Raw genomic sequence first — 11309 nt, 5'->3', positions numbered from 1 at the left:
AGATTAAAATCTTCCATATTTTAAAAAAATATTTCTATCTGTATAGATGACATTTTAGCCATAAGTTTTAAGTACAGCACTCTCCAGCTCATGCTGATTAGCAGAGGGTTGTAGACAATATTTCTGTTGACCATGGCAGAACAGTCCTTCAGCTTCATAAATTGCAGACACCACCTTGGACAGTACTTTAACAGCCAATTTGGCATAAGAGGTGTTGGCAGGGTAGCATCTGTGAACCAAAATTACTGGGATGACTTGGGCAGTTTTCACAGCAACTGTAGTATGCAGTTCAGTGGGTGTGATAAATAGTTTATCTTGAGCTCATCAGAAAGGATTTTTTTTTTCCTTCTATAATTCTCTTGGGATTGCTCATTTCACATGGCACATATGAGAAATGGCATTTTGACTAATCTACAAAGTAATTATTTGTTACAGGAATTACATGTATTAAAGTGGTTGTTTTAGTAAATACAGAAATTCTCACATAAAGTGTGGCAGTGGTCCGGAAAGAGGAGCTTTGGCCTATACATCATTTCCTCTATCCATCTAAATTGCAAGTACTAGAAATAAATTCTCACATACACGTGTTACTGGGACTTTTTCCAGGAAGACATACAGAAGCTCTAGCTGATACTTAAAAACTGCAAGAAAGAAATCCATCAATTATGGCAATTACAAAAGTTCTTATAAACTTTCAGGTGCTATAGATCTACATATTCAGCTCTTTTCAATACCACATTGCTGTTTTCTAGCCCCAACATGTTTATCATTGCTTAATTATATGGCCAAATTGGCACCAAATCTTTCCAATCTCAAGCTAAATCAGCAGACTGAAAAGTATTATGTGGTTTTCTATCCTTTCCTGTAAACTGCAGATGTTCTTCTGAAGTTATTTAAAAAGAAGAAAAGAACGAAGTGTGATGAAAAGTGGATGACATTAGGATGAAGATTACAAGCTTCAGCAAAAGAAATCTAAATTATTGAAAGTAATTTAGTCAAACTTTTTTATAAAAAATCTTCTACAATGATATAACAAAATATACTACATATTCGTGTGTGTGATACTGTGTGTGTGTTTCAGCAGCTACTCTGCTGTTGAAATTTAGATCACGAGGCACTGAACTGTGTAAAAAGAACTATAAAGAGATCAGTCTTATTCTAGAAAGTATTTACAGATTACTAGTGATTTTACAGGCAATTTTGTTTGGGTTTTTATTTAATCATTCAACATTTTTCAAAGAGGCTGAAGCTTGATAATTTTTTTTCACCTTGGCAGCCCAGTTTTACTGTAGATGTTTACCTATTTTTATATATTACCCATCCATTTCTAGGTGACCTTTTGTTCAGAGCAGATCATGAATTTAGGAGCTGTATACTACTTGCAACTTATATTGTTTTAAATGCTTATGCACAGAACAAAAGGCACGTCTTAAACACTGGTGACCTTTTTTTTTCCTATCCTGTGAAAAAATGTTGTACACAACTGTCTGCTACAGAGTTTTGCCAGCCACATCATTAGCTGAATGGGCTCAGATAAAACCAAGCAGTTATTGTCATCACAGGATTTAATCTATCTGACTAAAGTAGATATCTAAAGGTAGGCTGCATCTCTCTACCAAAGTAAGGTTCCTGTATTTAATAATGACTCATCTGCCCCAGAACAAAAGTCTAATTATTGTATAAAATTGGAAGACATTATAGATGTCTGAGCTCTTGACTAGAGCAGTTACAGCTATTGAACATTTCATGCGGATGTCTGCTCTCCTCTCTTTTCCTCCTACGTGAAAAACATTAGAAGGAAGATGCAAGTCAGTTTGGTACATTAAACAACTTCCCCCTCTCCTCCTCTTGATGGTTCCCTCTATACTTCTGCTCCTTCTTTGTAATTGCCAATGGCCAAATCAATTTTCTGTAAGGTGCTGACAACTCATATTTCTTCCTGTCCATCGAGATCGTCATGTAACATGAGCCCCAGCAAACAGGAAGCTCTTCATAGGAAGAAAGAACCACCCCTATCAAACGTTCCTAAAATCAAGGTCAAAACTTTCCCACTTTCACAGGTATATTCTCCAGTCTGTTACTCAGCCTGTTGGAGGGTCCACAAGGTTATCATTTTTCCCTCAAATGCCAGCTCCATTCCTAGCTGCTGCCAAGAGAAAACTCTTCAGACAACACTCCTCACAGAGCAGCAGGAACTGAAATTGCTTTCAGAGTCCCGTCTCTCAATTTTGTGGTGAGTTACATGCACGGGGGCTTAACTGGAAGGAGGCCCTACTATGCCTGTGTGTGGGTGGCAGAAGGCAAAGTTCAGATAGCATCCTTCCTGAGCAGAAAACATCAAGTGCAACACACAATACATGGCTGGGAAAAGGTGTGGATTTTTTTTCACTTGTACCTTCTTGATCCTTTATTGACCTCAGCTCTTCCATTAACAGTTAAAGAAAAGCCCAGTCGAAAGCAATATGCAACATCGCTCACTGGACGGGCCAGCGGTGTATCACATACTACAAGACTTTGAAAAGTCTTATACTACAGGGTCTTGAAAGTGTGTTGGCTTTTTGGGGTCATAATGAGAAAAAATCAAAGCCGTTATCGACATGCTTCCATACTGATACAGAAATTTTAAGCTATGTATATGAAAAACTTCATTGAAGTGAAACCTTTGGATGCATGCCAAGTTAGCTACATTTATGAAACTGAAACATCAGCAAGAAGACCTAGTTTATATAAATATAGAACACGGTATTTTTGGAAGCAAATGTAACAACTCTTTTAAGTACTTGTCACTGAACATCTTAAACCACACCCATGAAAAAACCCTGCTCTTTTCACTTTTCTACCTTTAATACAAGGGCTAAGGTTGACCTTTTTGTATACACATACACCAGAGAGGCAACGTACAGGTATTTCTACATATGACCAACTAAGGCAGCCACTCAAAAGATGCAGACGTGTGAATATGGGCTAATTAATGGTGGTTTCTGTGTGGGGAATGCAGATACTGCGAGTTGCTGTCCAATACTCAAATGTCTGAACATCTCTGGATGTGTTGTGGATGGAGTCACGCACTTCACTCGCAAGAGAGAAGCAACGAGATATTTATTGATATAAACCAGCAATTTAGCAAAGTTTGGTAGTAAACGTGACAGTGGTTTAACAAGATTCGATGGCAAGATACACTTGATTATTTACTGCACACAGGACAGGGTCAGACAAAAGTGTCAGGGAGACCGTCCCATTGAATCATGAGAAAGGACCCCCTTGTTTTCTCAACTCCTTCCCAAAGAGGAGTCTAGGTGCAGCTGGATCCAGTCCTAGTCCCAGATTTGATCAACGGGTTATGTCTAAAGGACATCTCTGAACCTTGAGGAGTAACCTTGAGAGGTGTCTGTCTTGGTTTAACCCCAGCCGGCAGTTAAGCATCACGCAGCCACTCACTCACCCCTCTCTCCCAAGGACGTGGGGAGGAGAATGGAAAAAAACTTCGAGGCTGAGATAAAGACAGTTTAATAGGATCACAAAGGAAGATAATAACAATAACAATAATAGAAAAACAAGTAATGTACAAATGCAATTGTTCACTGCATGCAGAAAAAAACAACCCAATGCCCAGTCTGTTTCCGAGCAGTGATCCCACCTCCTGGCTCGCTTCCCTAGTTATGTACGGAGCATGATGTTATACAGTAGGGAATATCCCTTTGGCCAGTCTGGGTCAGCTGTCCTGGCTGTGCTCTCCCAGCTTCTTCTGCACCTGACAGTGTGTGGGTAGCTGAATAAGTCCTTGACTTCATATAGACACTACAACTACCTACCAACAACTGAAAACATCAGTGTGTTATCAGTATTATTCTCATACTAAATCCAAACCTTAGCTACTGGAAATACTAATACTAGCTACTGGAAAGAAAAATTATCTCAGCTGAAACCAGGACAGTGTCCCTACTCAAGGGGTGATCCGGGCATGCAGCCCACTGCTGTGCAGGAGGGCTCAATGGGCTCTGGGCTGTCCACTCTTTATAAAGTAAAATGATTGACTTATAGTCATATTTGCGTAGCAGCAAGACGTCTGAGTCACTGTTCCAGACAGCATTTGGCTACCGTGTTGCCATCTGTCCCCTAAAGTCCAGCGTAAGCCGAATGCAGCCATCATGACCCCCACTGGTGATTGTGGCTTAAGGTGATGGTGGGGGAGCACGCTGCCACAGGATGCCTACTTTTCTTTTGCAGACTCACATTTCAAGTAGTCTGAACCAACAAAGGGCACAAAGTTCAGGATGTCCGAGTCCTCTGTATGCCGAATGCTTCCTTGTGTCTGCTGAAACCTGTATGCGTTGAAGAGTTAGGGATCCTCACTTTTGGTATATAGAGACGAATACTGAAAGATCTTTAAACATGTTACTTCAGGTACTTTGTGTAGAATTCATAAAAAATCACCTGAGAAATCAGGTTATTTAGTTTTCAGATATATATGAATAAAGAATTAAAGCTTTTTAACTTACATTATAGAAAACTGTAAATTATGCATTTAAACTTTCAGAAACCATCATAAATTGTTAAGAATCCAAAGAATCCCTTTCTAAACATTTGAATCCCTTTATTAATATTATCACGCAATAATTGTACCAATCATCATGGCCATGAAGTTTTTCAAGTATTCTCATTTCAAACTCTGTTTTTTTGTAGACTTCTGTGTACCGTGGAAAACTAACGTCTCAATTATATCTCTTTTCAGTCAGAGTAATTAAGTGCACCAAATAAATGTGTGATCTGCAGACACTCATGCCTTTATCTTTTGCAATGTTCTTTGTGCAACAAGACCTGAAATAACTCTTCAAAAATGTAATTAGTATACTTTTCAAGGGTCCGCTGTTGATGCATAAAATAAGATTGTACAGTTCTTTTCAGATACTTTCTGTCTAAAATCATAAGCTCCAATAACATTGCCAGTCAATATGTATCTTCAGTTCAGGATCTTTACGGCACAGTTGCCTTTTATTCATTTTAAAGATAGAGTGTGCCTGTTCTAGTGCCCTAACATTGGTACAGAAGTTCCTACCTTTACCCAAGGCAGCAATGACATACCATAAGTTATCAAAACAAATTAATAAAAAAAAATTGAATGAAGACTCATTAAAATAATCTTGAAATTCTAGTAGTTCTAGAAAATGGTTGTCATCTTATTCAGTAGCTTAATATTAAACTACATATACAGATGTGACAGAGATAGAAATAAAATTTACTTAATTCTATATTTTTTTTTACCATAGCGTGGAGTAATAAGGAATCTAAATTTTAGGCTTGACTACTGAAAAAGCATGTACCGCCTGAGAGAGGCCCTCTAAACAATTAGGAGAAAGGATGGATTCCATAATACAGGATTAACTGCAGCCAGCATAATAAACGATCACTTTCAAGGGTTAGTCAACAAGAGATGTTGCAAAAAGGACCTGGCCTTTTCTGAAACTGAAGCATTTTCTTCCACATGGAATTCATAGCTCCAGTATCCATCACCACCCAAAAGGTAATCTGCATCTTCAACTATCAAATGATAGCCAGAGATGTGAAATATGTGCTTTCTTCTTATCTCACAGTTCAGGGGATACTGCACTCACAGAACATGCAATTTTCCCCCTGAATTTTTTGTAACTGATACAAACCTTCACCTTTTAGCCACCAGGATAAAGATCCTGCTAGGACATTTACCACCAGGTCCGTACTGCAGCAGAAGGTATTTTATTTGTGTATTTAATTACAGATTTGTTTTTAAGAGGGAAACAAAGCATGAGAGAAGACATATGGCATGAGAAAAACAAAATAACTCGTGCTACAATTCTGTTTCAATTTTTATTTTGTTTTCCTGAACAGTTACTAGTTCATATAAAAACTGAAACATTAATTGGCTCAGGTACTAGAACAGCCTGGGTGAGCATCCTAATCAGTAGGACAGAGCGCCATGATAATTTACATGCTCTTTTTGGTTTTGTTTAATCTTTATTTATGCAATGTGAAAAGAGTCTGAAATTCTTACTGCTAGTCCCTGCTCCTAGCAATATCCTCCAGCAGAGCATGTCATCCTGGAGTGTTAAGGGAGTTACCAGGGAAGAGTGGGAAGCCTGCATCATTTCAGGCAAAGAAAACAATTGAACCCTCATTTGCTACTTCTAAAAATCCTTGCGGTCTGTTTTAACAGAAAACCTGATCTTCTACATCTGTTCAGAACACACCAGATTGCCTCAAGCAACTCTGGTTGATGAACAACTATTTTATTCATTTTAACTGGATTTATAGAAGAGACAGGTGCAAAACTGTAAACACTGAGGGACATCTGGACACGCTCAGAATAGCAATGTCTTAGGAGCTGGGGAATCTCTGGATATTACACATGCCTTTAAAGAGGTGAAATAGCATGCAGAATGAGAATGGATTCACTTTATACAATGCAAAGTCCTCTGGATATTTGCAGACACGCTACTCACCATTTGTAAGGTACGAAAGACCCAGGACATAGCGTCCTTTAGCAACTGGCTGGCTCAGTCTTTTCATTCCTGATCCTCTGAAGTGCAGCCACAGGGGCCACGTGTGAAGAGGTGGGTCTGATGCTGAAGCAGACCCGTAACAGCCCCAGAAACTTCAGTACAAAGCCTTAGATTGTGCACTTCTGACGTGCTTCCCAGATAAGGGCACTTAGAGCTCTCAAGAACATTAGGCACACAAAATTAGCTAGGTAGGGCTTCTTTGCCTTTTATTCTGGGAGACTAAATTACCTTTTAATGAAACAGTAGGTGTAAGTCAGTCCAAAATTAGTGTAATAACTGGTTATATGCAGTGAATGACTGTGCACTGATTAAACTTTAATGTCAATGATTCAAACTCACAGGTCTTTGAGTCCAGATCAGAGCTTTCTTTAGAATTATTTTGTGTTGTAGATTTACCAGACTCCATGTTAGACTGGACATGGATCATATAATATGACAGAGGTAATTATAAAAATATGGATAGAAGTGAAAAAGAATCAAGTGGGTTTTTTCCCCCAGTGCAGTGAGGATTTAGTATACTTTGAAAAGGCTATCAAAGACTCTTCTACCATTCTTTGCAGGTGGTGCAGAAATCTTTAAATGATATCAATGTTTTGTAGAAGTATTTTTGTGCCTATGGTGCTCCAAAGATAAGTGATGATGATTTTGTTTGGGGAAATAATATTTTCTAGTTTTATTAGCCCCATTAATGTAGTTGGAAACCCTCATCCCTCCCATTTTCTTACAGGATGTATGGAATATGATGCTTAGCTTAATTCAAAATCAAAGAAGCAGCTGTGATCTGTTCCTAGTTAAACTAATGAAAGCATTTCAGTAATGGGATCCAGAAACTGTTGAGGTGTTTCTATATCCAACTTAATGCCTTACTTCTTCCAAGTTGGTGTTGGTTTTTTCTCAATGATATTGCAAATCATATATAATTAAACAAATCATTCTTACTAAGTGTCTAATATCAAAGATATATTATTATATTGGAGCCCAGTGGAGGGCTACAAAGATGATTGGGGGACTGGAGCATCTCTCTTATGAGGAAAGGCTGAAAGAGCTGGGTCTGTTTAGCCCAGAGCAGAGAAGACAGAGGGGATCTTATCAATGCTTCTAAATATCTAAAGGGTGGATGTCTAGAGGAAGGGGCCAGACTCTTCTCTATGGTGCCCAGTGACAGGACAAGGGGCAATGGGCACAAACTGGAACACAGGAAGGTCCATCTGCATATGAGGACAAACTTCTTTACTCTGAGGGTGACAGAGCCCTGGAACAGGCTGCCCAGAGAGGCTGTGGAGTCTCCTTCTCTGGAGATATTCAAAACCCGCCTGGATGCCATCCTGTGCCACCTGCTGTAGGTGATCCTGCTCTAGCAGAGGAGTTGGACTAGATGATCTCTAGAGGTCCCTTCCCACCTCTACCAATCTGTGAAACCGTAATTATTATAGATTGATTATTCCATTTTCCAAAAGGCTAGTGAGCAGCTGAATGGCGTGATTAGAACTAGTAGCTGTACTTGCATAACATTTGAATTTTTTTTTTAAATTTAAGTACAAATATTAACCAGTTCTAACTAATAGGTAAAGTTTAAGAGTACCAGTTTGATCAGATTGTCAGTTACTACCCCTAAGTGAGTAAAACCAGCAGGAATCATAGGCATAAAAAAGAGTTGGGAGAACAATAGAAAATACAGTAATCATATATTTGAAACTTATCTTTACTAAATGAATTAAGGATTTAGTGCTCATGTGTCTTAGAGTATATTGTCTTTATCCTCACTCAGGCCACGTAAGCAAGAGATTTAGAGACTAGACATATTTGCTAGCAAAATTCATAATGTCTAAAGCAATATCTGCTCTCCTAAGGATGTCACATAAGACCAGGAAATAATTGCCTTGAAAATAAAGCTTACTTGAATTCCAAGACTTTCAGCTAGCTTTCGAAGAAATGAAATAATTTTGAGGAAAACCAGAAACACTTTTCCTGTAAAATTATTAAATTATTATTCAATTAAAAGTGCTCAGATATTTTTAGATATTGTAGCTAAGGATACACCTACTACATAATTAATGTTGTTGTCAAACTGAGTTAATTATTCAGTGACTTAATTAGCTAAAATCAGGAAGGAATCTAATGTTCAACCCCTAGAAATGACTACATTGTTCCCACATAGTAAAGGAATGAGCAAAACTGAGATCTACTTCACAATACTTCAAGGAGGTTTAGAAGGAAATTAACAGATCAAGAATAATGACCCTATATGTAATCTGTAAGTGAGCATGCAAGGACCATGACACTTTATTGAAGGGGAAAGCTTGGTTCTACCTGTAGCCTGTAAGGTGATCTGGATTTTATTGTTTAATTCTTATTCTTCCCCAGACTGTGACTGAACTATTCTTTTGAGGTTGACTGGATGAAAATGGACACTTTTAGGTCATTGACATCAAAGTCAGTTGGTTGAGCTGATGGAAAGATTATGTTTGAAGAAATAAACATGATAGTAAGGAGCAGCATTACAGATATTCTCCTTTTGTGTTTATTACAGTTAAATGATATGACCCACACTAAGTCATACTTATGTTTTTACCATACACAGCATAATGGGATCAGAATCTAGACTTGGGTATTAATACAGAATATATTGATTGTTTGAAATGTGTCTAATTGTATCAGAAGGGTTTATGAAAATTCTTGCCATTAAAATGTGAATATATTCCCAGTATGTGAATATTCCCAGTAATTCCAAATGTGTCAACAGGTCAGAAGAAATTTCTCACTTCACTGTAGTCTTTTATGTTTCCTTCATCCAACAAGTTCCCAAAACTCTGATCTGGAGAGACTGAATTCATTAACTAATTCTTCTTGTAAATTTTATTTTTAATATTATGGATAAGCTTTTAACTGTTCTTTATTTACTTACGATGCAACCCAATCAAAATACTTGGCTACATATGTGGCAGTGGGCACAGTTTATGTGTTACTCTGTTCACTGCACAAACATTCCACATCAACTTGCTTTTGCTAAGTTATGAGTTGCTTGAAGAGAAAAAAGAAGAGGCTGGAAATTTTCTCTCTCTTCTCAGGAATGCTGTTCCTAGAACAGTGGGAATAAATGTTACAACTGTTTACCTGGGCCAGTCACTTCTGTTCTTAAAGTCAAAGGCAATGGAAAAAAACCAACCAACCAAAAATCCCAGAATAGACAAACTAAAAACCAAACCAAACCAAAACACCCCACAATCCCCAAATTTGTCTTAAATATCTTGACTTTTAAGTAGATAGAGGTGATTAAACCACCTGTTGTTCATCATCGTTAATAATTGACAACTATTCACACCATAAGAAAAAGCATAAATATTTGTGCATGAGAACTTATTTCAAAAAGGTATGCAGAGACAGTGGGAATATGTTTATCTGAAATGGATTTATTATATGAAAGGAAAATAGGAGCTGTTATTTATATTCTCTTTTGTAGAAACTGAAATCTTTAATTTTTCTTCTTCTTTTCTTTGGATAGAATGAATTATTAGATAGAGGTCTCTGCTATTTGTCTTTGTTTCTTGGAGTGTTACCTATAGCTTTCTTTGTTGTTCAGCGATCCTAGAACTTGCTTTGCTGAGGTTTGGTTTGCCTTGTAATTTGTATGTATTGTGCCTTATATTTTCGTTAGTTATAAAAGCTTCCTTGGAAGCTGATGTATTGTCTCTGATGTCTTGAACTTAATATTCTGGATGAATCACTGTATAGAAAAAAACTGCAGAACATGGTTACTATATTTAGAAATGGATAGATTGTGTGTCTTATATAAGTTTTTGTATATGTGTGATCAAAATGTTTTATCATGAGATCTATGAATTTGAGGTGAACCATGTATATGATGGTATGCCATTTTTAACAGTTGCTATTGATACCCTACATTTGTATTTGATCTCTTAAGTGACAAATTCATTTGGTCATTTTAAATGTATCAAAAATGTATATGAAAAGTGTATGAAAAAATAACAATAAAGAAATCAGAAAAAAGCGCCACAGAACTGCCTCTAATTCAACTTTAAAAAAACAAACTGCTTTTTCTATTCTTCTTAACAATCTAATTAAAGTAATATGTAGCTAGTGAACACATTTAATTAGCCTGACCTGTTTTTTTTTTTCTGGGTACAATCCAGTTCTACTATATTTTTTTCTAATGCCTTCTGGATAATTTTTAAGTGGTACAAATTAGAAGTTCTTGTCAGTCTACTAAAAATGCAACCAGCATAATAGTTCATGCAAAAATTAGTATTTTTATGCATCATACAATGTATTTTTTCTAATTAAAGTTCTCACAAAGAATGTGTAAGTTGCATTCTCAAAGCAACTGTACTAGTGGGACAAATGTAGCAAATAAAGTAAATAAAGGTTTAGGAAAAAAAAAAAAAAAAGTAGACCCCTGTTAATTTCCAGTCATGCACTGTCAGGTGGATAGTAGAGATACGTGGATGTTGGTGGTCTGATCAACTTCTGATAAGCAGTATGAAGCAATTTCTTTTTGGCAATTTGAGTGAAAGTTTTGTTCTCCTATGATCTGAATTCCTGAATCCTTTCCTGAAATGCAGTGTCTGATCTTTCTTTTCAAAGCAGAACAAAGGTTAGCTGCTTTTGGGAAAGGAATTTCTATTATTTCTGTGTTTAGACTGTAAGAGCAGGCTATGGGTGCTTTGAAGGAATAATCTAGGAATTTCTTTGTTCCTTTTAATTTCTTCCACTAGTGAATGTATATTAGGTTGGAGCAAAGCTAAGTGTCAAATC

Source organism: Grus americana, chromosome 1 (assembly GCF_028858705.1).
Source record: "Grus americana isolate bGruAme1 chromosome 1, bGruAme1.mat, whole genome shotgun sequence".
NCBI classification, from domain to species: Eukaryota; Metazoa; Chordata; class Aves; order Gruiformes; family Gruidae; genus Grus; species Grus americana.
Note: the sequence above shows the minus strand (reverse complement) of the source record.